Raw genomic sequence first — 27694 nt, 5'->3', positions numbered from 1 at the left:
AAGCTCACCTTTTGTGATTGTCTTACAGAGATTATGCAAAAGACTCTCATAAGAAAACTGACACAAAAAATTTGAAGTTTCGTGACCATGTAAATGTGATGAAAATGCTTCAAATCTCAGCAGATTACCTTCTCAACCTAAATATCCCTGCAAAAAATAGAAAAAAAGAAATGTGTGGTTTAATTCAATTTACCAGGCATTTAAATATCATTTAATACCAGTATGAGTGATTGATTAACACTTGACCTCATTTGATAACTACGTCAATGGTAAGTAACATTAATCACTGCATGCTGCTTATAAAGACTTCAAGTGGTTTGGCATGGTAAGAAATCCACAAAGTATTAATCACAGAGAACAAAAAGCCAAAGGACAATCATACCTTTCAAACAAAAGGTAAAGTTTCCAAATTTCCAGGGCTCTGGGTCGATTAAAGCACAGCTATGAATGCTTTAGCATTGACAGCACTCATAAAGAGGAGTACTTTAATTTATCCAGTACTTGTAAATAATGGTAAGTGATACATATTATATATACAAACAATATAGATAATATATAATGTTCTTAGGATATATCTTATGTGAAAGTAATTTCACTTGATTTTATATTATTTCTTTGAATGTGCTTTTACATAATATATGCTTCTTAAATAAAATAGGTCATATAAAGCAGAATTGCTAGAAATAACACATATTGGCAAGAAATCTGGTAATTCTCTGGAATAGTGGTGACCAAAAGTGAGCTTAAAAATAAAGCATGAGGGGCGCCTGGGTGGCTCAGTCGGTTAAGCGTCCGACTTCAGCTCAGGTCACGATCTCGCGGTCCGTGAGTTCGAGCCCCGCGTCAGGCTCTGGGCTGATGGCTCAGAGCCTGGAGCCCGTTTCAGATTCTGTGTCTCCCTCTCTCTCTGCTCCTCCCCCATTCATGCTCTGTCTCTCTCTGTCTCAAAAATAAATAAACGTTAAAAATAAATAAATAAATAAAGCATGAAAGCCAATCCAATTCACAATTTTAGCTCCCTTAAGCCATTCTAAAGGCAAGCTGTGTAATTATATTGTTCTGAATCCTGAGATATTCCACCAAAAATGATAGAACTAGATAGATTATAATCAACAGAATAGAATTATTGCTTGGTTTCTAGTGAAAATGGCAACCACCTGGTCACCATGGTAATCTCAATTTTTTAAATAAAATATCCATGCATTCTCAAAAAATGACCAAAAACTTCCCAATTTCTTCAAAAGATAGGCTTCAGTCTTTAGGCTGATAGATTTCAGAATTATGGAAGAATTTCCTCTTCCTATAAGGCCAATAGATAAAAAAGGAAGGTAAGAAGGAGAAAGAGAGGAAGTCTGTATCGACTTTAAAATAGGCAGTCACCCCTTTTCTGGAGAAGCCAAAATGCCCTTCCCCACATCTTTAAGTCCTCTCCTTACTCTCAGTCAGAGGCTGCAACTATAAGAAAACAATAGGCTAGAATATTGGGTGAGGGAGTCATGGAAGCGTATTTCATCCTTAGAAATAGATCTATAACAATAGTGTTGCTAAAACAGAAAAATCTTCAGAGCAATACATTCACGATATTGCAGTGATTAATGACATCTTTATCATCAACAACTCAGTGACCCAGGAAATGGATGTAGAAGAGTGTCACTCTCAATGTGGCAAACCTATACTGAAGAAAAACCTGGCACCTAGGTGGCTCAGTCGGTCAAGCGGCTGACTCTTGATTTAGGTGCAGGTCATGATTTCACAGGTTCATGAGTTCATGTCCTCAGGCTGTCAGCACACAGCTCAGAGTCTGCTTGGGATTCTCCCTCTCTCTCTGTGCCCCCCCCCCACATTTATACACTCTCTGTCCCTCTCAACATAAATAAATAAACTTAAAGAAAAAAAGAAAAAAAGAAAAACCTGCTAGACACTGAGAATTGGACTAGAAGCAGTGTCTATCAACCGACTATCCAAATGTAGATAGTAAAAGATATTTGAACAAATCCTAAGTGAACAAAACATGAGTCCTGAAGAAATCCATACACTATACATTTGACAAACTGTAAGATTTAGATAATTATGATGTATGTTAAAGACAGGAAATAGGTTCAAATAAGGTAAAAATCAACATGGGTTTATAAATGAATTTTTCACAAAAGAAAGTATCACCTTAAGAACTTACCATTAATTCAACAAGTTTTACTAAATTCTTTCTATGTAGCAGGCTCTATTCTTTTTTTTTTTTTTAATTTTTTTTTAATGCTTATGTATTTTTGAGAGAGAGAGAGACCAAGTGTGAGTGGGGGAGGGACAGAGAGAGGGTGACACAGAATCAAAGCAGGCTCCAGGCCCTGAGCTGTCAGAACAGAACCCATGTAGGGCTCGAACTCATGAAGCTCGAGATCATGACCTGAGCCGAAGTCAGACACTTAACCAACTGAGCCATCCAGGCACTCCTATTCTAACAAATTCCTAATAGAAGGAAGATTTAAAAATAAGGATCAAAGACTGGAGGATGTCTGGCATTAAGGAACAGGAAACCAGACAGTGTTATAGAAGGTCTTGAGTTACAAGAAAAGTAGGAGATGATATCAAAAAGATCAATAATGGGCCAATTATTTAAAAATCAATCACCCATTCATGTTTAATGAAGTTTTCTTTGAGTATTGGAACTAGGTATGGGTAATTTTTTTCTTCTTTCAACTTTTCTATGCTGTCTAAATATTCCTTAACAAATGGATTATTTTATTTTAAAATATTATTTTAATAATAGCAATACTGTAGTCTTCATCCTTATCTATGATTTAGAAGAGTGATATGTTTTGAGAGTAGGATCAATCTTTAATTTCAATTATACATCTTTTAGCGATTTTTAAAATGTAAAAATTTCTTAACTTAAAGAACTAATTTAAGGGCAAATGCTGACAATGTAACAGCATTTAAGATATATGAAAATCAACTATGCCACAAAACAAATCTAGAAAGTCGCAAACCAAGTTCTGTTACCAGTTCTAACTTATACTTGATCTCCTTTAAAAAAGGAAACATAAAATACAACATTTAGAAAGGATGGAGAATTGGGGCATCAGGCTGCCTCACTCAGAAGAGCATGCAACTCTTATCTCAGGGTTGTGAGTTAGAGCCCTCACTGGGTATTACTTAAATAAATAAAAAACTTTAAAAAAAAAAAAAAAAAGGATGGAGAAACCAGCAAATTGTTTGCCCATTCTTCTCTTTAAAGAAGGCTAAAACACGGGGCGCCTGAGTGACTCAGTCCGTTAAGCATCCAATTTCAGCTCAGGTCATGATCTCATGGTTCATGAGTTTAAGCCCCAACTCAGACTATGTGCTGACAGCTCAGGGCCTGGATCCTGCTTCAGATTCTGTGTCTCCCTCTCTCTTTGCCCCTCCCCCACTCACACTCTGTCTCTGTCTCTCAAAAATAAATAAACATTGAAAAAACATTTTAATAAATAAAAAAAAGAAGACTAAAACAAAAATCAAGCAAACAACAACAATAAAAAAACTTGACAATTGAGACCATAATGATGATGATAGCTGATACATATGTGTTTACTATGAAACAAACATGACACTAAGAAGTCCTTGACCTATATTAGTTAAATTATTTCTTACTACATACTATAGTTGCCATGATTATTCTCATTTTACAGCTGAAAACTCTGAGGTTTAGAGAAACTAAGTGCCTTCCCTAAAGTTAGTCAGTAAACTGTTGAACCCAGGATCTATTCCAGACCTTGATAAGTCTTATCAAGTTTAGTGTTTCTAAACTTTAACCCCCTTTTCTAGTTTCTAAACTAAACCCCCTTTAGTGTTTCTCACACACTAAAACAATGCCAGGTAACTCTTATTGTCCTAAATGCTATCTTTGGTGGTGAAACAAAACAACTATTATTTTAATTATTATTATATAACTAATTATAATTAATTGAGTTATTAAAATAATTATTCCATTTTCCCGTCCTTAATAAACTTATAACGTGCCAGAAAACATAAAGTATTAAAGGATCGATGAAACGAAGAGTTATAGCTATAGACTTCAAAAGAACAGGAGACCCGACTAATACATAGGCTAGTAATAACAACTCAAACTCACACAATGTCAAGGAGGGCATCCTTTGCCTTAGCATCCTCTGGGTCATCTCCCTTGGAAGCCAGAAGCATGAATCTAAGAACCAGGATTATGCTGAGAAGGAACTATGCCCTCAGCACAGAAACACTGGATTTCATGAGTTTTTATATTTTGGGCAACGGGATAGCAAAGGCATAAATCTTCCAGCAGGTCTTGACCTCATCGTCTAATACATCCAGACATTTAAAACCAGAAGAGAATCACAAAATAAAACTTGTCTAAATAATTTCCTATGAATAAGATAAAAGAGCTAAGACTATACTTGTTATCCTAGATTGGCTTAAGTTAGTTGTGCATGAAGACCTGAAATTACTCTATGCTAACATGGTACTTAGGAAATTCAGTGGGCGGGACAAGCAGTTATATTTAACATATCATACAGATATCTGTACCTGGCATTATAAGATGCTATGCAAAAGAATTCAAAACATGGACTCTCCCACACTCAAGAAATTTACAGTGCATTTTCTGTCCCCTGCCATTTCTCTTACCACCCACCCACACAAAGAGAGAGCTATAGAGAAAGAAACACAGAGACAGAGAGAGAAAGAATGAACAGAAGTAGAAACTACAAGTAGAGTTAAAATTAATGAAATAAAATCAATGTGCCTAAGCTCTTGGAGACACAAATCAAGTAAACTCACTATGATGTTATGAAAAGCTTCTTGGAAGAAGTATGTCAATAACCAATCCTTTAAAGAAGAATTAACAAACATTTATTGAATGCTTAATATGTGCTAGGGCCTTTATGCAAGTTATTTTAGACAGTCCTTATAACAACCCTTTGAGGTAGATAGTATTGCCACCCAAACTAAAGAAGAGGAAACAGCACAGAAAACCTAAATAACTTATCCACAGTACATCAACTCAGAAGTAGCAAGATTCAATCCCTGACATGTTGATTACCACATGTGTGTTCCCCAGGTCCATATTAGCCTGCCTTCAGAATTCTAAAGAGGAGAGTCGTGAACATCACACAGTAAATAATTCAGGCAAAGAAAAATCACACAGAAGAAGGCAAGAAGACAGAGACTAGTAAAGAGTAAAAAGACTAACTTGGTTAGGGTTGTGAGAGTAAGAAGGTAGGAATTTAGACTGGTAGAAAGAGAAGGAGAACTTGTTGATAAAGAGCTCGAATACTGGCTGATACTTGGAAATTTGATCCAAGGATAGAATAAGTCACCAAATATTTCTAAGCAGGAAAATTAGATAAAAAAAAAAAACTAGGGTGTCAGTCATTTTCAGAACAGAACAGGATATGAGCAAATGAGAATCACGGGGACTGTTAGAATAACCCAGGGAAAAGAATGAAGGATGGATCCTGGCTGCAAAAATTCTAGGAGATGAAGGATAGGAACTGCCTACAGAAATTCTGAGTCAGGAATCTGAGAGATCACTATAGGAAAGTAATTGATGGTCTTTATAACAGAATGACTATCAAGAGCAAAAGGAAAAGGAAGCATCAAAGGCAACTCCAGAGTGGTAAAGTGTGTACAGTCAAAGGATAAGGAAATGTTTATCAAGTAATTTCAATGTGTTTCTTTCCTACTTCATTTAATCCTTACAAATACTATGGGGTAGGGACTATAACTTCCATTCTGAAAATGGGAAAGGAGGACCCAGCAGTTTGGATATATCACCCTAAGTCACACATCTGGTTAGCAATATTCACATATATGGGAGCACCCAAATATATAAAACAATTGATAATAAACATAAAGGAACTCATTGATAATAATACAATAAAAGTACAGGACTTTAACATCCCATTCACATCACTGGACATATCACCCAAATAGGAAATCAACAAGAAAGCAATAGCTTTGTGGTTTTTGTTAATTTTATTTATATATTTTTTAATTTAAATCCAAGTTAGTTAACATATAGTATAATAATAATTTCAGGAATAGAATTTAGTGATTCATCACTTACATATAACACCCAGTACTCCTCCCAACAAGTGTCCTTCTTAATACCCCTCATCCCTTTAGCCCCCAAACCCAATACTCCACCAGCAACCTCAGTTTGTTCTCTGTATTTAAGAGTCTCTTATGTTTGTCTCCCTCTCTGTTTTTATCTTGTTTTCCCTTCCCTTCCCTTCCCTTATGTTCATCTGCTTTGTATCCTATATTTCACATATAAGTGAAATCATATATTTGTCTTTCTCTGACTACTTATTTCACTTAGCATAATACACTTGAGTTCCATCTACATTGTTGCAAATGGCAAGATTTTATTCCTTGTGATCACTGAGTAATATTCCAGTGTGTGTGTGTGTGTGTGTGTGTGTGTGTGTGTATGTGTGTGTATACCACATCTTCTTTATCCATTCATCAGTCGATGGACATTTGGGTTCTTTCCATATTTTGGCTATTGTCAATAGTGCTGCTATAAACAACATTGGGGTGCATGTACCCCTTCGAATCAGCACTCCTGTATCCTTTGGATTAATACCAAGTAGTGCAATTTCTGGGTTGTAAGGTAGTTCTATTTTTAATTTTTTGAGGAACCTCCATACTGGAAAACAATGGCTCTGAATGATACATTGGACCAGATGGATCTAACAGATATATTCAGAACATTCCATCCTAACAAAGCAGAATATTCTTTTCAAATGCATATGGAACATTCTCCAGAATAGATCACACATTAGGCCACAAATCAAGTCTCAACAAATTCAGAAACATTGATGTCATACTATGCATCCTTTCTGATAACAACGCTATGAAGCTAGAAACCAACCACATGAAAAAATCTGGAAAGAGCACAAATACATAGAGGTTACATAGCATGCTACTAAACGATGAATGGACTAACCAAGAAACCAAAAAGGAAATCAAAACTACATGGAAACAAATGAAAATGAAAACACAATGGTCCAAAACCTTTGAAAAGCATCAAAAGCAGTCCTGAGAGGGAACTATATAGCATTACAGGCCTACTTAAAGAAGCAAGAAAAATCTCAAATAAACAACCTAACCTTACACCCAAAGGGGCTAGAAAAAGAACAAGAAAACTAAACCTACAGCCAGCAGAAGGAAGGAAATAATGAAGATTAGAGCAGAAATAAATTATATAGAAACTAAGAAAACAATAGAACAGGTCAATGAAACCAGCAGCTGGCTCTTTGAAAAACTTAACAAAATTGATAAACCTGTAGCCAGACTTATCAAAAAGAAAAGAGAAAGGACTCAAACAAAATCAAAAGTGAGAGAGGAGAAATAACAACCAATACTACAGAAATACAAATACTTAAAAGAGAATATTATGAAAAACTATATGCCACAAACTGGACAATCTGGAAGAAATAGATAAATTCCTAGAAACATATAAACTACCAAAACTGAAATGGGAAGAGAAAACTTAAACAGATCAATAACCAGCAAAGAAGTTGAAACAACAAAGAAATTGAATCAATAATCAAGAAACTCTCAACAAACAAAAGTCCAAGACTGGATGGCTTCACAGGCATATTCTACCAAACTTTAAGGGAACTTAATACCTATTCATTTCAAGCTATTCCAAAAAGTAGAAATGGAAGGAAAACTTCCAAATTCATTCTATGAGGCCAGCATTACCCTGATACCAAAACTAGACAAAGACTCTACTAAAAAAGAGAATTAAAGGCCAATATCCCTGATAAACACGGATGCAAAAATTCTCAATAAAATATTATAAAGCCAAATCCAGCAATACATTAAAAAAATAATTCACCACAGTCGAGTGGAATATATTCCTGGGTTGCAAGGGTGGTTCAACCTTCACAAATCAATCAATGTGATATACCACACCAATAAGAGAAAGGATAAGAACCATATGATCATTTACATAAATGCAAAAAAAGCATTTGACAAAGTACAATATTCATGATAAAAACCCTCAACAAAGTAGGTTTAGAGGGAACATACCTCTACATAATAAAGCACACACAAAAAACCCACAGCTAGTATCATCCTCAATGGGGAAAAACTGACAGCTTTTCCTCTATGGTCAGGAATAAGACAGGGATGGCCACTCTAACCACTGCCATTTAACATAATACTGGGAGTCTTAGCCACAGCAATCAGACCATACAAAGAAATAAAAGGCACCCAAATTGGTAAGGAAGAAGTAAAACTTTCACTATTTGCAGATGATATTATACTGTACAAAGAAAGCCCAAAACACCACCAAAAAAACAGCTGGAACGGATCAATAAATTCAGTAAAGTCACAGGATACAAAATCAATGTGAGGAAATCTCTCGCATTTCTATATAGCAATAATGAAGCAGCAGAAAGAGAAATTAAGAAATCAATCTCATTTACAACTGCACCAAAAAGATATCTAGGAATAAACCTAACCAAAGAGGTGAATGACCTATACTTTGAAAATTATAAAACACTGATGAAAGAGATTGAAGATGACATAAAGAAATGGAAAGACATTCCGTGCTCATGGATTGGAAGAGCAAATATTGTTAAAATGCCTATACTACCCAAAGCAATCTACATATTCAATGCAATCCCTATAAAAATACCACTAGCATTTTTAATAGAGCTAGAACAAACAATACTAAAGTTGTATGGAACCACAAAAGACCCTGAATAGCCAAAACCACCTTGAAAAAGAAAAGCAAAGCTTAAGGCATCGTAATTCCAGATGTCAAGTTAAATTACAAACCTGTAGTAATCGAAACAGTATGATACTGGCACAAAAACCAGACACATAGATTAACAGAACAGAGTAGAGTACCCAGAAATGAACCTACAACTATATGGTCAATTAACAAAGCCGGAGAGAATATCCAATGGGAAAAAGACAGTGTCTTCAACAAATGGTGTTGGGAAAACTGGACAGCAACATGCAAAGAATGAAACTGGGCTACTTTTCTACATCATACATAAAAGTAAACTCAAAATGGATGAAAGACCTAAATGTGAGACCTGAAACCATAAAAATCCCATAAGAATTCACAGGCAGTAACTTCTTAGACATCAGCCACAGCAACCTCTTCCTACATGTGTCTCCTGAGGCAAGAGAAACAAAAGCAAAAATAAACTATTGGGACTTCATCAAATTAAAAAGCTTCTGCATAGCAAAGAAAACAATCAACAAAACTAAAAGGCAACCTATGGAATGGGAGAAGATGTTTGCAAATGACATATCCAATAAAGCGTTAACTATTCAAAATATATAAAGTACTTATAAAACTGAACACACAAAAATCAAATCATTCAATTAAAAAATGGACAGAAGACATTTCTCCAAAGAAGACATCCAGATGGCCAAAAGACACATGAAAAGATGTCCAACATCACTGATCACCATGGAAATGAAAATCAAAACTACAATGAGTTACTACTTCACACCTGTCAGAATGGCTAAAATTAACAACACAAGAAACAACTGGCGTTGGCAAGGATATGGAGACAGAGGAATCCTCTTGCACTGTTTGTGGGAATGCAAACTGGTGCAACCACTCTGGAAAACAGTGTGGAGTTTCCTCAAAAAGTTAAAAATAGAACTACCCTATGACCCAGCAATTGCACTACTAGGTATTTACCCAAAGAATACGAAAATACTAATTCAAAGGGACACAGTTATCCCGATGTTTACAGAAGCATTATCTACAATAGCCAAATTATGGAAATAGCCCAAGTATCCATTGACTGCTGAATGGATAAAGAAGATGTAGCATATATATATATATATATATATATATATGGGAATTTAAATAAAAACTTATAAATACATACATACACACATACATAAAAATAATACAGTGAAAGTTTAGGACAACTAAGTTCAACTAAGACTGCAGATATGGGATTATGATAAAATTGAAGTATTTAAAATATTTTTGGTATAATTAATGGTAAGTGCTCTCACATGTTAGGAAGAGAATTAACATTTTCTCATTCTCAATACATGACATGACCTTTTAAAAAATAGAGAGAGGGGCGCCTGGGGGACTCAGTTGGTTGAGCATTCGAATTCAGCCCAGGTTGTGATCTCATGGCTCCTGAGTTCAAGCCCCGCATGAGGCTTTCAGCTATCAGGAGCCCAATTCAGATACTCTGTGCGCCTCTCTCTCTGCACCTTCCCTGCTCACGCTCTCTCGCTCTCAAAAATAAATAAACATTTTTTAAAACTTAGAAATGTTATTAAAGTTTTATGCTTTAACTGAATTTCTCCAAACACAGGCTACCTCACATTTGGGAAGACTAGACAGTTATTCAGATGTGTTTAAGCTCAAGGTTTAAGTTCCCAGAAAGGTCTGCCACCCGTCTCTCTAGAAACAAGTAAAATCCAAAGGGAGAAAAGATATTTTCCCTCCCTGAAAAGAAAATGCCAAGTCATCAGGGTAGGATAATAAAATAATGTGATAATGAATAATCATTCACATTTAAGGTCCATAGTAAAAGAATGATACTAAATTTCTTCCAAGAATGAGATTTTAAGGAGAAGAAAAGGGGACTCGAATGTTAAAGAGAATCAGGAGTCCCTTAAAGAGAAACGTCATCCGCTGCACGGAAACAGTAAGACCGAGAAGTTCCAACCTAGGGGTTTTTTCAGCCCAAAGGTGATCTGGTTCATACTGATGAGGGGCGGACACAGAAAAATGTACATCCAGGAGGCTGACTACAGCCTGCATAGTTTCAATAAGGATCAAATACATGCTGGTTGCTACATCCTTAAAGGGTCTCATATCTCATTAATAGTTAATATTGAACTAAATGGTAAGCAAGAGAAATCTTGTGGAAGTAGCTTTAGGAGTATAAATTCGAAGAAACATTTATGATCCTATACCGGCTGCATGCCCCGCCCCCCTTCTTGAGCACTAAGCATATTAACCATGAGCCTCACACAGCAAAAAGTGCAGCTCTTTCCATCCACAGATCCCATCCCGGCGCTACTTAAATAAACTTACAAAGTTGCATCATAAAACCTCTCAAGAATTCTTTCTTGACCACTGAGCTTGATGGCCCTGGGACAATTCCCTTGCCTGAGAAAAAGGCTACATGTCTTTTAAAGTTTAAACAGCAATATCCTAAAAGATCATGAAATGGAGATAAACTCCTTTTATCTATAAAATTACAACCTCCACATCCCAATTCTGAGAGAATTAACATGATCAATATTTAAATGAGAAAAGAGGAAATGGTTAAGAATAAGCAAAATACTAAAATTTATATTTTAAGACTTCGTAAATTTTTTTTTTTTTTTTTTGCAGTGTGTGGAGAAGTGGAAGTTTTTCTTTCCCTCTGACTTGTATACGTGTTTTCACATTTCTGTGCCATACAGTAAATGACCAGATGCTGCAAGACCTCATCTTTGTCTTTGTCTCTCAATGTCTGCTATAGGCCTGTTCTCATTTTTCTCTCTCACTCTCACTCCTGTTTTTCTTCTGCTTATCTCTCTTTCCTCCCTTGCCTGATAGTACAGAATACGGTGTGGTTTTTTGTTTGTTTTTTAATAATTTATTGTCAAATTGGTTTCCATACAACCCCCAGTGCTCATTCCAACAGGTGCCCTCCTCAAGGCCCATCACCCAGAATACAGTTTTTATTCTTGATTTTTTTTTTAAATTTTTTTTTTAAATTTTATTTATTTTTGAGACAGAGAGAGAGAGAGCATGAACAGGGGAGGGTCAGAGAAAGAGGGAGACACAGAATCCGAAACAGGCTCCAGGCTCTGAGCTGTCAGCACAGAGCCCGACACAGGGCTCGACCTGAGCTGAGATCATGACCTGAGCCGAAGTTGGACGCTCAACCGACTGAGCCACCCAGGCGCCCCTATTCTTGATTTTTAAAAAGTTACTTGGGAATCTCCGGGCAACATCCTTCCCTCCAAAAATTCCACTAAAAAATTATAATAAGCTTTCTTTTTTAAAAGCACAAACTCACAGCAACAGGGTGAATGGCAATAAAATTTTGGAATTTAGGGGCACCTGGGTGGCTTAGCCGGTTGGGCGTCCGACTTCAGCTCAGGTCATGATCTCACACTCCATGGGTTCAAGCCCTGCATCGGGCTCTGAGCTGCCAGCACAGATTCGGATTCTGTGTCTCCCTCTCTCTGACCCTCCCTCATTCATGCTCTTTCTCTGTCTCAAAAATAAATAAACATTAAAAAAATTTTTTTTTAATTTTGGAATTCGTAAAGTAGAAGGTAAATGATCCCCAAATAGTCAATACTAAACTTGCAATAAGGAAGTCAAAATTCACCTGATGGCAGAATTCTCGAGACCCAGGAACTGATGATACCAAGTGCCACACACAGAAAAAAGATGAATGAAAGGAAATACAAGATGCAAGAAATGTCAAAATATTTTCTATATTCCCATGAAAAATAAAGGGGCACCATGAAGGATCAGGAACATAATGATAACTACACTAACATTATTAAGCCATTTAATGCGAATTGTGAGAAAGGAGTGACACGGACAAATCACACGGCATGAAGCAAGAAGATATAAGGCAACTGTGGTCAAAATTGCTAGCCCACATAGGAAGCAAAGGGAAAAACACAAACTGTAGCCTGTTTGTACATGGAAGTGCCACATGACTCGTTATTTCACACTCATCGTTCAGCAGTGAAAGTAGAGATGACCTATCTATAAAACACCTGGGTAGACAGAGTATTGAACAAAAATAATAGACTAACGTGGCTTGTAGATTCCTAAGACAAGTATTCTGGCAGCTGTGATTACCTACAGAAAGAATAAGAGTTAATTCAAAGTATAGCACGTTTATAAAGACACAGGATCTATTTTCTGCTTCAGGCACTGAAAAACGCTTAACTTTAGCCCACAGGCTCTTGATGTCAACATATCAGCCACATGGTTCTTCTTTCTAGTTCCTGAGTATAAACAAATATACTCCAACTGCAGGGTCTAACTTCTGTTTGCTTAGCCTAAAATGGTTTCTCTCAAATCTGCATTTGTAGGCTCTTTCTGATCTCTATATAAATGTCGAAAAGGACTTCCAGGACCACAGTTTCCAAGCTAACCATGTTCACCTGTCCGTTCTAGACCTTAAGGATCATGAGGACAGTGACATCAATTTGTCTTATTCACTGCTGCATCCCCAGTACCTGGAAGAGTATTTAGCACACAGTAGATGTGCAATAACTATGTATACATACACGAATGAATGAATTAAAAAACAGCATACAACCTTCCTTAAAATAATACTTTTCCTTACATACTCTAGACAATCACCTTATCCTATCCTCATGCTTTGCTTATGAAGGTTTAATTTATACAAATAACTGATCCAAGTAACTGAACATAATAAAGTTAAATTTTTTCCCTTACTTTCCTAACATCAGCTAGGAACCCACTCATCCATTTAATACTGGGTACATATAATTGCCCTCTCTTCCTCTCAAATGCACTGATAGTAATCCATGCCATAATTATTTTAATCATTTAATGATAGAGAAAGTAAAAATACTTTCTAAATGATATTCACAGACCCATCTAAATTCAACCCATTATTTGGTCACCTCAAAAAGTGCATTAGGAAGAAAAAAGACAGACTCACATCACTAAAATTTAGAATTTAACTATGAGTACTGTATTTAAAACTTCTGTGAAGCAAAGGAATCACCATTTCATTAAGAAAGGATGCTGAATTTTGTCAAATGCTTTTTCTGCATCGATTGACAGGATCATATGGTTCTTATCTTTTCTTTTATTAATGTGATGTATCACATTGATTGATTTGCGAATGTTGAACCAGCCCTGCATACCAGGAATGAATCCCACTTGATCATGGTGAGTAATTCTTTTTATATGCTGTTGAATTTGATTTGCTAGTATCTTATTGAGAATTTTTGCATCCATATTCATCAGGGATATTGGCCTGTAGTTCTCTTTTTTTACTGGGTCTCTGGTTTAGGAATCAAAGTAATACTGGCTTCATAGAATGAGTCTGGAAGTTTTCCTTCCCTTTCTATTTCTTGGAATAGCTTGAGAAGGATAGGTATTATCTCTGCTTTAGACATCCTGTAGAACTCCCCTGGGAAGCCATCTGGTCCTGGACTCTTATTTGTTGGGAGATTTTTGATAACTGATTCAATTTCTTTACTGGTTATGGGTCTGTTCAAGCTTTCTATTTCCTCCTGATTGAGTTTTGGAAGTGTGTGGGTGTTTAGGAATTTGTCCATTTCTTCCAGGTTGTCCAGTTTGTTGGCATATAATTTTTCATAGTATTCCCTGATAATTGTTTGTATCTCTGAGGGATTGGTTGTAATAATTCCATTTTCATTCATGATTTTATCTATTTGGGTCATCTCCCTTTTCTTTTTGAGAAGCCTGGCTAGAGGTTTATCAATTTTGTTTATTTTTCAAAAAACCAACTCTTGGTTTCATTGACCTGCTCTACAGTTTTTTTAGATTCTATATTGTTTATCTCTGCTCTGATCTTTATTATTTCTCTTCTTCTGCTGGGTTTAGGCTGTCTTTGCTGTTCTGCTTCTATTTCCTTTAGGTGTTCTGTTAGATTTTGTATTTGGGATTTTTCTTGTTTCTTGAGATAGGCCTGGATTGCAATGTATTTTCCTCTCAGGACTGCCTTCGTTGCATTCCAAAGCGTTTGGATTTTCATTTTCGTTTGCTTCCATAGGAATCACCATTTCAGAATAACCCTTTTGTAACAGTCTGGTCATTCATTCATTCATTCATTCATCTGTTCATTCACTCACACTTTAACTTTTACTGAGCAACAACCATGTGACAAGTTCTCCAATAGTGGGTGTGAAGAACAAAATGAGTATGGCCCTTGGCCTCAGTTAATAATCTTTTTGTTTTGTTTTTGTTTTTGTTTTGTTTTGTTTTTTTTAATGTGCGAGTAGAGGAAGGGAGGAGAGAGAGGGAGACACAGAATCCAAAGCAGGCTCCAGGCTCTGAGCTGTCAGCCCAGAGCCTGATGCGGGGCTTGAACTCACAAACTGTGAGATCATGACCTGAGCCCAAGTCAGACACTTAGCCGACTGAGCCACCCAGGTGCCCCAATAATCTTTATATAAACTCTTTTCTCTGGTTCTTTCCCTTTTAAATGACCAACTTATGTTTTTATATATTGTATAAATTGTATATTGCATACATGCACATACACCACACTAAAAGGAAAACTAAGCAGAGTTGTTCATGGTATTTTTTTTCTGATAAATGCCAAGTAATAACCTTTATTTACACTTATACTCTTCAGTTTTCTTGAGATCACAAAAATAAACATCTTGAATGGCAGTATGACTGCCTTTCTATACAACCTTTCACATACACACGTGTGCATGTGCATGAAAAGGATAAAGCTAGTGCCTATTTTTATAAATCACTCAAAAGGAAAACTACAAAAGTAATTTTATGAATATCCTTGGTGAATTTATGGAGCCTATGCTCACCTAGAAATAGAATATTGCATTCTTCTGAGACACTATTCAAGAAGTTAAGAAGTATTGTTACGGAACCTGGTCTGGATCACCCGGCGGAAGAACCAAGAGGCACTGGGAGATCTTGGAAGGCAGGAGGTAGATTTCACAGGGGGGGTGACTCAGGGGAAATCACAGCCCAGAGGTCTGAGTCCAAAACGTAAGCAGAGGGGACAATTTATAATCTGTTACTTCTGCATTCCTGGCAAGTGGAGTGGGAAGAAAAACCCGGAAGGGGAGTCTTCGTGCAGGGACTGGAATTCCCCTTCCAGTCCTGTCGGCCATTTTATAACAGATTTTTCCCTATTAGTATTTGCTTGTAAACCATACAAGATTATCCTACTCTTTTCAAGTTCATTTAAAGGTACCGCACCTAGAGGCGCCTGGATGGTTCAGTCAGTTAAGTGTCAGACTTTGGCTCAGGTCATGATTTCAAGGTTCTTGGGTTTGATCCCTGCCTGGGCACTGTGCTGACAGCCCTCAGCCTGGAGGCTGTTTAGGATTGTGTGTCTTCCTCTCTTTCCGTCCCTCCCCTCTCGCGCTCTGCCTCTCCCTCTCAAAAACAAATAAACATTCTTTAAAAATTTACTATGAAAAAAAAGGTACCACACCTATTAACTCTGCCTAGAAACTGTTACTGTAGGGGTGGGGTTATTACTGAGGATGATGAGATTATACACAATGGTTGGCTAGCTCAAATGTCACAGGAGATTACAGATTACCGGTGGATTGCAGTTAAACTTGGGAGGGGCGTGGGTCTCTTGTTAGGTCACAGGCCTGTGTAACTGCCCTGACTGCGGAAAGCCTGGGGCAGCACCCTCCCAGGTGTTTCTGCAATCCTCCCGGAACTCCTCTGGAACTCCACTCCCTGATCTATACATTGTATACAAAGTTGAGCAAAACAGTAGGACACTTAGACCCTTGCGGTATATCTCTGATTTAATTAGTCTCTTGTGATTGTCCACCTTTAAGTGATGCAGCCTTTATTTTTGCATGTCTGAAATGTTGTAAGCCCTGTGCACAGCAAATCGAGATTTGTAATTGGCCTGACTCTGCAATAAAGGAAAATATGAGTGAGGCATATGGGATCTTCGTCTGTGAAAGTTGACCCCCATACCTTTTCCTCTCTTACTTAGCACTTCCCCACAGAGGTCGCTGGCCCTTTCCAGAAGTCTAGGACAAGTTTTTTTCCATTCCTGGAAAAGAGGTACCTTCCTCTTAGTTGGACTATGTCATTAGAAAAAGGTCTGACCCAAAGTATATCTCAATTATCCTCAGGAAATCTGTAGGACAAAATAAAACTATGTCCTAGGCACTATGTGTTTAAAAAAAAAGAAAGAAAGAAAAGAAAGAGGAGTATGCCTAATTACCATAGCTATAATATTTCATTATAGATATTTTTTTCAGTATAGAAATAATTTTAAACTCTCCTAATGAGTGGAATAGGCAGAAAAGAGGTCAAATGAGTGTTATGCAAACTGATCTGGATCACCTGACAGAAGAACCAAGCGGCACTCAGAGATCTTGGAAGGAAGAAGGTTTATTTTACACTGGTGGGCCCAGAGATCATTCTCCAGAGATCTGAGCCCAGAGCCTCAACAGAGGGGACAATTTATAGTCTGTTACTTCAGCCTCCCTCATTAGTAGTAATTTGGCACCTGAGGCAGGGGGGTAGGAAGGAAATCCCAAAATGGGAGCCTTCTGGCAAGGACTGGAATTCCCTTATCAGTCATGTCATCTAATAACAGATTTTTCCCTAACATGAGTTGTAATAAAATGACACTTTGGTTAGGTGAAATAAACATTTGGCATAATTTTTCACTTTTCACTGACATTCAATACTATGCCTAACTTTATTTTTTAATGTAAAAAACAAACAAACAAACAAAAAAAAACTATCTACCCTGAAAAATCCTTTTACAAAGAGTATCTGAACTGATACCTTTTCTTTAAAATACTTAGAGTTGTGACAATATCTAACACCCCTTTATGCTAAATCCGTCAGTTCTTCACCTTTTTTTTAATTGTACTTGTTTAAACACCACCTTCAAAGTCTACGAGAAAGAAATTGTAGGAAAATTGATAATTTATTTTAACTCATTTTGATTGCAAACAGAATCAAAGGCTATTTGCATGAACGCAGTGTTTCTACCTTGCACAAAGTAAGGCTGTTCTTTTACATTAAAGCTATGTAAGTAAGAACATTTTGTGACTACAGAAGCAATCTTCCCAGTTTTTGGAACAAACTGTCTCAGAGAAGAGATTCTCATAAACCAAAGAGAGAAAGGTGCTGTTAAGGCAGTAAACAAGATGCCACAGACAGGGGAAGTTCCGACCTGCTGCTGTAGAGAGAGATCAGTTCTCTCCTGAAAACTTAAGAGTTCTTCCCAGGCAGGAAGAACTCTGCTTCAAGAAAGCAGAGCGTGGACCTTAACCTAGATGATTAGAGAACTTACTGTGAATCACTCACCACTTATATCCAAAGCTCTAAAAATGTCTATACCCTTTTAATCCTCCTTCTAGGAATTTATCCTAGGGAGAAAATCTAGTGAGTGGCAAAAATATCAAAGGTAACACTGCTTATAAGAACAAGAAAAAAATTATGAAAATAACCTATGCAGCTGAGGATAAGAAGACTAGTTAAAGAAATTAGCCACCCGTCTCAATACACCCTATAAGGTTATTAAAATAATGATGTAGTTCTATTGTTACTGAGAAAAATGAACAGGTGAGGAAAGCAGATTACGGACTGATTTATATAATATGATACTATTTTATTAATAAATAAAGATATGGAATGTCTATATGGGTATGGGGTTTTTTGTATGTTTCCACAGGAAGAAAATCTATGAGGACAGTGAATATCTGTGAGCTGTGACATTGTTTTTATTCTTGCTATTTCTATTTTTGCTGTAAACATAACGTACTTGCATAATAAAAAAATTATTTAAATGCCATACCATCTCTGGATATTTCAATATCTATTTAATGTAGTGGATGTCATACAGAAGGTCTCTGAGACTGAGACATTCTGAAGATATTGCTTAAAATATATTTTACCACACATACCCAAATATGATGAGCATTAAAATATACCATATGGGACTCAATTCTAGAATCAGGCCATACAGTAATCCAGGATAGCAGAGTGAAATAAAAGAAGAGACTGACACTCTCACAGGCAAACGACTAAGCAAGAAGACATCACCTATAGAAATTTAGCACATGAAATATAGATAATTATTGCAAAGCAAACAAAATTACATACAGAGATAATAATAATTCAAAGATACCATAATGAGACAGTCTCCGTCCCGATCACAGAATAGAGCACACTGACATCAGCATATAAGCAGTTTTCAGGGATCTCCAGAATCTTTTTCCGATTCTTCAAGAAATTAATATATTCAGCTTCATATGTTAGTTTTATTTTCAACCTTCTGGCCTTTTCCTACTCTTTTCCAATGCTCTTACTTAAATAAATAAATAAACTTTTAAGTAATGAATGTTCGCATTCAGCCAGCACAAGAAGGCTAAGACTTCCCAAGTCCCTTCTTTGTCTACTGATTCTTATATGCAGTTCTGCTAATCCTGAGTATAAGATGGATGAGCCAACAGAAAGGAAGTCCCCTCAGATACACAGATTCAGGTGGGAGAGAGTATGTCATACATGGAGAACAAAAAAGATTGAATCTTACCAGATAGGGTAGCAGGAAATGACACAGAGGAAAGCAAGGACCAACTCATGAAGAGCCTTATATACAACACAAAAAGACTACGCTTTCTGAACTTTACAATTAAGGAAAAACACTAAAGGCCTAAACGTGAGACCTGAAACTATAAAAATCCATAAGGGAGCACAGGCAGTAACTCTCTGACAATGGCCATAGCAACTTTTTCTAGATATGTCTCCTAGGGCAAGAGAAATAAAAGCAAAAATAAATTATTGGGGCTACATCAAAATACAAAGCTTCTGCACAGCTAAGGAAACAATCAACAAAACTAAAAGGCAACCTATAGAATGGGAGAAGATATTTGCAAATGATAAATCCGATCAAGGTTGGTATCCAAAATATATAAACAACTTATAAAACCCAATACCCAAAAAACAAATAACGCAATTAAAAATGGGCAGGTTACACGAACAGACATTTCTTCAAAGAAGACATAACAGGGGCACCTGCTGCTCAACCAGTAGAGCATGTGACTCTTGACCTTGGGATTGTGAGTCTGAGCCCCACGTTGGGCATAGAGATTACTCAAAAACATACAGGTAGCCAACAGACACATGAAAAGACATTCATCATCACTCATAATCAGGGAAATACAAATCAAAGGTACAATAAGATATCATCTCACGCCTGTCAGAATGGTTAAAAATCAAAAACAAAAGAAACAAGTGTTTCAGAGAATATGGAGAAAAAGGAAACCCTCATGCACTGTTGGTGGGAATGCAAACTGGTGCAGCCACTATGTGAGACAGTATGGAGTTTCCCAAAAAGTTGAAAACAGAATTATCCTATGATCTAGTAATCGCACCACTGGGTATTTACTCAAAAATACAAAAACACTGATTCAAAGGGATATATGCACCTCTATATTTATTGCAGCATTATTTACAATAGCCAAACTATGGAAGCAGCCTAAGTGTCCATTGACAGATGAATAGGTAGGTAAAGAAGATGTGGTGTGTGTGTTTTATATTATATAATAATATTCATATACATAAGAATAAAAAAGAATGCAATCTTTCCAGTTAGAACAACATGGGTGGAGCTAGAGAGTATAATGCTAAGTGAAATAAGTCAGTCAGAAAAACACAAATACCATCTGATCTCACTCGTGTGTGGAATATAAGAAACAAAACAAATGAGCACAGGAGAAAAAGAGAGAGACAGACAAACCAAGAAACAGACTCTTAACTATAGAGAACAAACAAACTGATGGTTAGCAGAGGGTGAGGGGATGGGTGAAATAGGTTATGGGGATTAAGGAATGCACTTGTGATGAGCACTGGGTGATGTACGGAATATCTAATATTCTTTGAAACTGAAATTGAAATGTACTTAGGTATCAAGATGATTTTATGATTTTATGGGTACCAAGTCATGCAAAAAAAAGATAAAAATCTTTGTTAGTTAGAGATTCAAAATAAAAGCTGAGTCAACTTCATGAAGACAAAGGTTCCCAGACAACCTTCAGATATTCAAAGAAATTTCTCTCCCAAGAGCTACCCAGGACAATGACCAGGATCTATCTTAAGCCTTTAGAACATGTGTACTACTTACTCCTCTCACAAATGCGTTTGGTGTTACTTAGGTGCTAAGCACTGTTTCAGGTACAAGAAAATAAATCCTGCCCTCATGAAGTTTGCACCATAGATCTGTGTGGCTTCAAATATCACTACTTTTAGTCTATTGGGTGAAAAAGGGCTATAATAATCTCCCTGAAACCATGATCTTTGAAAATAATTTTAAGGGTAGATAATCTATGGGAAATACCCTATTAAACACAGTTAGCCAAACATCTTTATTTGAAGACTTCGGTTATGTTAATGTGTACTGTGAATCTCCAAGAAAGGGATATGGCATTATGCTTTTCCCCAACTTATTTGAAGAAGGAACTCCTGCATTAAAAAATACGCATTACTAGTTCATAGAAGACCAGAAATACTAAAGGACACACTCCAAAGATAAAACATTTTGGAAAGAACAGAAGTGTTTGGTGCAGTGGAAAGTGTAGCACAGTTGAAGTTCTAATCATACCTCTAATTGCTAGCTCCCTGGGTTTGGTCTTTCTCATCTATAATGTGAGAATGATATTATCTACACTGTAGTCCTTCAGGATTGTGGTAAGATCCAAAAGAATTAAATATATCGGGATTTTCTTTTTATACTATACTATGCAACATAAATATGAACATTTCTTTTATTTACATGAAGATTTATCTAAAGATCATTTAACAACGCTTGGAATGGATCTACGGAATTAGCTAAATGGTAAGTACTACTTTCGTGCACAATGTGTAGTAGGTGTACAATGTTTTGGAAGAGGTAAGAATTTCAGAATCTCCTAAATTATATCTCGCAGGTAACCACATAGTCTGACTATAGATGAGACTATCCCTTACTTAAGTAATTAGTTTTCTAAGAATTTCAGGTTCTGACTGATGTTATGCTTTTGTTTTGGTTTCTGGAATAAGAGTGATGCAGTTTCCAAAGTGTCTGCCATCCTTTCATAGATGCCTTAGTTTCCTCATCTCTAAAATGGGGATAATTACCCCAGTGCCACAGGTTTATTGTGAGGACCAAATATATAGAACACACTATTAAAATATCTGGTGCTTTTTTGGTGTCCCGTTTATAAAGGTGATTGATTATCAACGTGTAGACACTCTTTTTTTCAGGTTATCAACACCGCCACTAAAAGGGTATCAAACACAGTTGTTCTCTTCTGTTCCTTAGCTGGTATGCTTTAAACCAACCCAGATGATATATAAAGTGATACAGAACGATGATACATAAAAGATCACTAGTTTTCCACTAGATCTCCATTCAAAAACACAACTGTTTCATGCCACAGTGCTCTGATTTTACTTTCCAAAAATAAAATAATGAGTCAAAAGCTGTAGATGCTGGTAAATGGAAAGAGGCTGACAGCAGTTCTTTCTAGGACCATCTGGTGCTAACAATCTCTCAGGGAGCCAGGCAGCTTCGTGGTGATGACTATTCAGCTTTTTTCTCTCTCTTTTGTGTAACGCTACCTTAGGCGCTCAAAGAGAGTTTAATGTAAATGCATGCCTCAGAAACTTAACTACAGTTGTCTAAACACTTAAAAAAGCAGAAGTCTTGGGGCACCTGAGTGACTCAGTCGGTTAAGCATCCAACTCTTTTTTTTTTTTTTTTTTTAACGTTTATTTATTTTTGAGACAGAGAGAGACAGAGCATGAACGGGGGAGGGTCACAGAGAGAAGGAGACACAGAATCTGAAACAGGCTCCAGGCTCCGAGCTGTCAGCACAGAGCCCGACGCGGGGCTCGAACCCACGAACCGTGAGATCATGACCTGAGCCGAAGTCGGACGCTTAACTGACTGAGCCACCCAGGCGCCCCAAGAATCCAACTCTTGATTTCGGCTCAGGTCATGGTCTCACTGTTCGTGTGTTCAAGCCCCACATGCTGACAGTGCGGAGCCTGCTTGGGATTCTCTCTCTCTCTCTCTCTCTCTCCTTCTCTCTCTGCCCCTACCCCCTTGCTCGCTCTCTCTCTCTCTCTCTCTCAAATATATATAAACTTTAAAGTACAAGTCTTTGCATGTATCCCCAGACATAAGAGTCAAGATGTAAGAAGACTCGACACAACAGTACAGCCTTGCAGAAGTCATGTGGGGTCAGAGGATATTATAGAGGTTATGTTTGCTTTCCAGTTACTCCATTAATAGCTACTGAGAATAGAGGAAGGCATGTGGCCCAAAATTATATTCTTGCCAAGTACCACTAGCCACTGTACTCACAGGTGGTTAAAGATAACCTGACTGGAACCTCCCTAAGCAGAGTAAACCATTAAAAAATATTATAAAATTTGGGGCACCTGGGTGGTTCAGTCGGTTAAGCCTCTGACTTCAGCTCAGGTCATGATCTCACGGTCCGTGAGTTCGAGCCCCGCGTCGGGCTCTATGCTGACTGCTCAGAGCCTGGAGCCTGTTTCAGATTCTGTGTCTCCCTCTCTCTCTGACCCTCCCCCGTTCATGCTCTGTCTCTCTCTGTCTCAAAAATAAATAAACGTTAAAAAAAAATTAAAAAAAAATATAAGTGACTGGGAATGCTATGTTGAAAATCCAGAAAATCAAGCACCTAGGTGGCTCCGTCAGTTAAGTATATGACTTCAGTCAGGTCATGATCGCATAGTTCTTAAGTTCAAGTCCCACTTCAGGTAAGCACGAGCCCACATCAGGTGAACACAAGCCCTGCTTAGGGCGAACCCTGCTTCTCTCCTTATGGGATTCTCTCTCTCTTTCTCTGTCTCTCTCTCTCTCCCTCTTTCTCTCTGCCCCTCATTCACTTGCACCCTCTTTATCTCTCTCAAAAAACAAAAAAACAAAAAAGAAAAAGAAAAAGAAAAGAAAATTCAAAAAATCACTGGAAAAGTTTAAAAATGATGTGTGTTCATCATATATCTATTCTCTAGGCTTGGAGTAGGTGATGAAGAGAGGCATGAGGGGCCGGAACGTGTGTTATAGAATTTAGTTTGAGTCAGTGCAAAGCAAATGAAAAGTTACATAATAAAATTCTATTTGAAAACTTCCATGAGATAGAATCACTTCAACTAGGTTTCACACACCCTTGATCATCATAGCTCAGTCTTTAAAGTCCTTTCCTTTCAGTCACTCACTCAGGCATTTAATCTACAAGTTGTTCAATGAAACCCTAAAGCTGAAAGCATTAAGCCTGGCAATCAGACCATGTGAATTTGTATCCTAGCCAGACAATTACTAACTATAAGTCCTTGGACTATTTAACTTCTCCCCCACTTACTTTTCTCATCTATAAGTTGAGGATTATCATAGTATACTTATTATCAAGATTTTGTGAAAATGAAAAGAGAAATACATATAAATTCTTAGCAAGTACTGGCCACACAGTTAAATGTTCAACCCATGTTGGTCATTGTTATTCCAAAAATATATTGAGCAGCTTTTAGATCCATGGCACTATGAGCTAGCTATAAGATAATCCAGAAGTGGAAAAGCACCAAACTTTTTATCGAAAAGTTTGGAATCTAGTTTTTAAAAAAAGACATGGAAAAAAAAACAATAAATTACAGCAGCAGGCTGGCCACAGTTGGTGTCATTTTTTAAAATACAAATAAGTTAGGGGTGTCTGGGTGGCTCAGTCAGTTAAGCATCTGTCTCTTGATTTCTGCCCAGATCATCATCCCAGGGTCATGGGATCGAGCCCTGTGTCAGGCTCTGCACTCAGCATGGAGCCTGCTTAAAGATTCTCTCTCCCTGGCCCTCTCCCTCTGCCCCTCTCCCCTACTCATGCTCTGTCTCTAATAAACACATACATACATACATACACACATACATACGTACATACATACAAATAAGTTATATGTTCTCAGAAAACAAGATTACTTCCAGAAGGAGAGATCATAGAAAGACTTCTGAAAATCCCTCATTAGCAGAGACATGGAAGATGAATAAGATCTGTAAATCTATATTTTAGCATCTGAGGTGAAGCATTCTAGATATAATATATATCGTGAAATCTTCCAGGTGAATCTAGTGAATCTAGACTAGAGAAGACCTTGAATGCCAAGCTAAGAAGTAAGGAATGTACTTGTTCCCAGAAAAGCATATTGAAGGCTTTTTAGTAGAAGAAGGAGAGGATGAGAATTATATTTTAGGAAGATGAGTGGAAAGGTAGAATTTTGAACATAGCACAATGAAAAGATCAGCTGTTGGCTAATATCACTGTACCTTCAAGAGGTAAGTTGAGCCTAAATAGCCTAGTCAGGGAACAAGATGGAAAAGGAGAGAAAAGCAAAAGAAATTAATAAATTTTTACACAATCACAACTCATTGTCTTAACTGAGATCTCCTAAAGCTTCCAACTTATCAATCAAGCATGAAAAATCATGTCAAGATTTTCATGTTAATGAGACGTGTCTTCTTCCTTGTTTAGACCATTTAATAGTGATCCCATCCTGACATGAACAAGAGGTGACAATACAGTTGTAGCTGCACTGTTAGTCACAGAAAAGCTAAAGAGTGAAATGGGTGCTAAGAACAAGCTAGGTACAGAAAGACAATGTCTAGGAAAAAAATCACAATAAGCTAACCAAAGAACCCAAATTAGAATTTTCCATTACTTTTTCTCTAGAGGTAGTTAATAAACTTTGAATGTCACAGATAACATTGAGATTCTAGTCTACAGTCTAGAAAAATGTACACACGCAAAGTTGTTAGGGAGAGTCACAGTCTCCCATGAATGTTTAGCATGCCTGCTCAGCATGACTGATTGCCATATTCATGTTCATTGACCTAAGGTTAACATTATCTACTATAAAAAATACATGCTGCAATTCTATGAAAATTAATTGAACCACTTTCCAGTTGTGATATACATTAATCAAATTCCTCTAATAGGACAAATATGGCTTTATACTTAAAATATTTAGTGCAGCACATAAGTGAAAATGATCGAAATAAACATCATGTTTTACTGAATGTACGTGCTTCTCTAAATCACTGTACCTCTCTTCATAGAGCACTAAAAAGAAAGAATATCCAAATTAATGGACACATAATGACTGCAATATAGATAACTTTAAAGGAAAATATAAAAACCTTCTATATCAGGCTTACTAAGCCTGACTTCTTCATATGATTGATTTATGTGCAAGAAACTTGATACATCTGTCAGACTTTATTTCAGAAATAAGTTTTTTCTCATAATCTTGTCTGCTTATTTACAAGACTGTTATACTGATTGCAGTCACCTTAAACAATAAATATGCAGATTATTTAAGCAAAATATGGACCCAGTTACCAAGAATTTAGACAAGTTAAGCAAAGATAATTCCTTAGATCTAAAATTTATACTTAAGCACATGAGTTTAGGGTTTAAACTGCATGAATTTGAATTCAAGCTTCATCACTTCATAGTTGTGGACTTTGGGCAAGTTCATTAACCTCTATATGACCTCTATTCCCTATTTCTTCATCCTAAAATGCAGGATAATTATAAGACCTTCCTCTTAAGTTTGTTATTAAGAATTAAGTGAATTAATATATCTGCCACATAGGAAATACTATGTAAGGGTTTTGCCATTGTTTTTCTATCATTATGGTCGTTATATACTAGGGAAAATCAAGTTCGGTAAAAAAAAAAAAAAACACAAAAAACAAAAAAACAATACTTGATATCCAAACTATGGCTTTGTTGCTCTTATGATCACCATTAGCAAGGTGGTATCATGTTAAGAAGCCTCAAGGCCAATGGCTGTGTCCAGTTATTTCTGCTGTGGCTTTACTTCTTGGGTGAGAACAAAGAATAGGGAATACAATATCACTTCAGATGACTTTGAGAATGTTTGGAAATTTTCCTACAGTTTCAGACCTGGCTGTGGGAGACCTTGATTTTCTTTTGGAGAAGAGATCTTCCTTCTGCCTTCCAGGAAATATATGTTCAAGAAATGTTTAAAGAAGTTTATTCTCTAAGTTTCAAAGATAAGTCAATAGATTTATCTGAAAGTTATAAATGTTATGGAAATAACCTTAAAGACTTTAGACCATATAGCTAGTATAATTCATTCAATATATAACAATTCTGTCCAAAATGAAACCTATACTTACTTAGTGAGAAACTTAGAGTTTCTTATGGTAGCTGAAAAAAATAAAAAGGGACACTGGATCATGACAAAGAAATGTTCCCAAAGTTTTCCTCCAATCTCTCTGTCAAGAATATGGACCTGGTAGGGGCGCCTGGGTGGCTCAGTCGGTTAAGCGTCCGACTTCGGCTCAGGTCACGATCTCACAGTTCGTGAGTTCGAGCCCCGCGTCCGGCTCTGTGCTGACAGCTCAGAGCCTGGAGCCTGCTTCACATTCTGTGTCTCCCTCTCTCTTTGCCCCTTCCCTGCTCATGCTGTGTCTCTCTCTGTCTCAAAAATAAATAAACATTTAAAAAAAAAAAAAAGAATATGGACCTGGTAAAGAAAAAAATATATATCAGTTGAAAAGTTGATTTGCAAATGATAAATGGAAAAAACACAGAAGCAGAAAATAGTCATACAGTTTCATATAATTAAGCCTAAATAAAGTGAAGGGTGATGTCAGGCAATACAAATCACTGACACTTACCTCTTCTTCAATCTCTACAACTAATCTATCATTAATTCATATAAATTCCAATCGTAAAAACTGATTGTGAAGCCCTGTTTTCTTCTCCATCCCTATTGGCATTCAAGCTATCATCACCTAGATTTCTACAATAGCCTCCTGATTGTTTTGTTTGGTTCCACTCTTTCTTTGTAGCTGTAGGGGATTTTTACCATAAGTCACATCAGGCCATGCCACTAATTAAAGCCCTGCAATGTCTTTTTAATGAACTTAGACCAAAACGTAAACCACTTGAC

General features: G+C 36.8%; 1 protein-coding gene across 1 annotated transcript in view; it reads right to left on the bottom strand.

The window, feature by feature from the left end:
• Positions 1 to 27694, bottom strand: part of LOC102953951 (DExD/H-box helicase 60) — a 182791-nt gene that overhangs the window by 123052 nt on the left and 32045 nt on the right. Inside the window, exon 2 of the mRNA XM_042983654.1 lies at positions 9 to 147. The gene's annotated coding sequence lies outside the window, so the exon portion shown is untranslated. The remainder of the gene's footprint in view (positions 1 to 8; positions 148 to 27694) is intronic.

The sequence above is a fragment of the Panthera tigris genome, chromosome B1 (assembly GCF_018350195.1).
Source record: "Panthera tigris isolate Pti1 chromosome B1, P.tigris_Pti1_mat1.1, whole genome shotgun sequence".
NCBI classification, from domain to species: domain Eukaryota; kingdom Metazoa; phylum Chordata; class Mammalia; order Carnivora; family Felidae; genus Panthera; species Panthera tigris.
The sequence above is the reverse complement of the archived record's forward strand: the minus strand, read 5'-3'. Positions and strand labels throughout refer to the sequence as shown.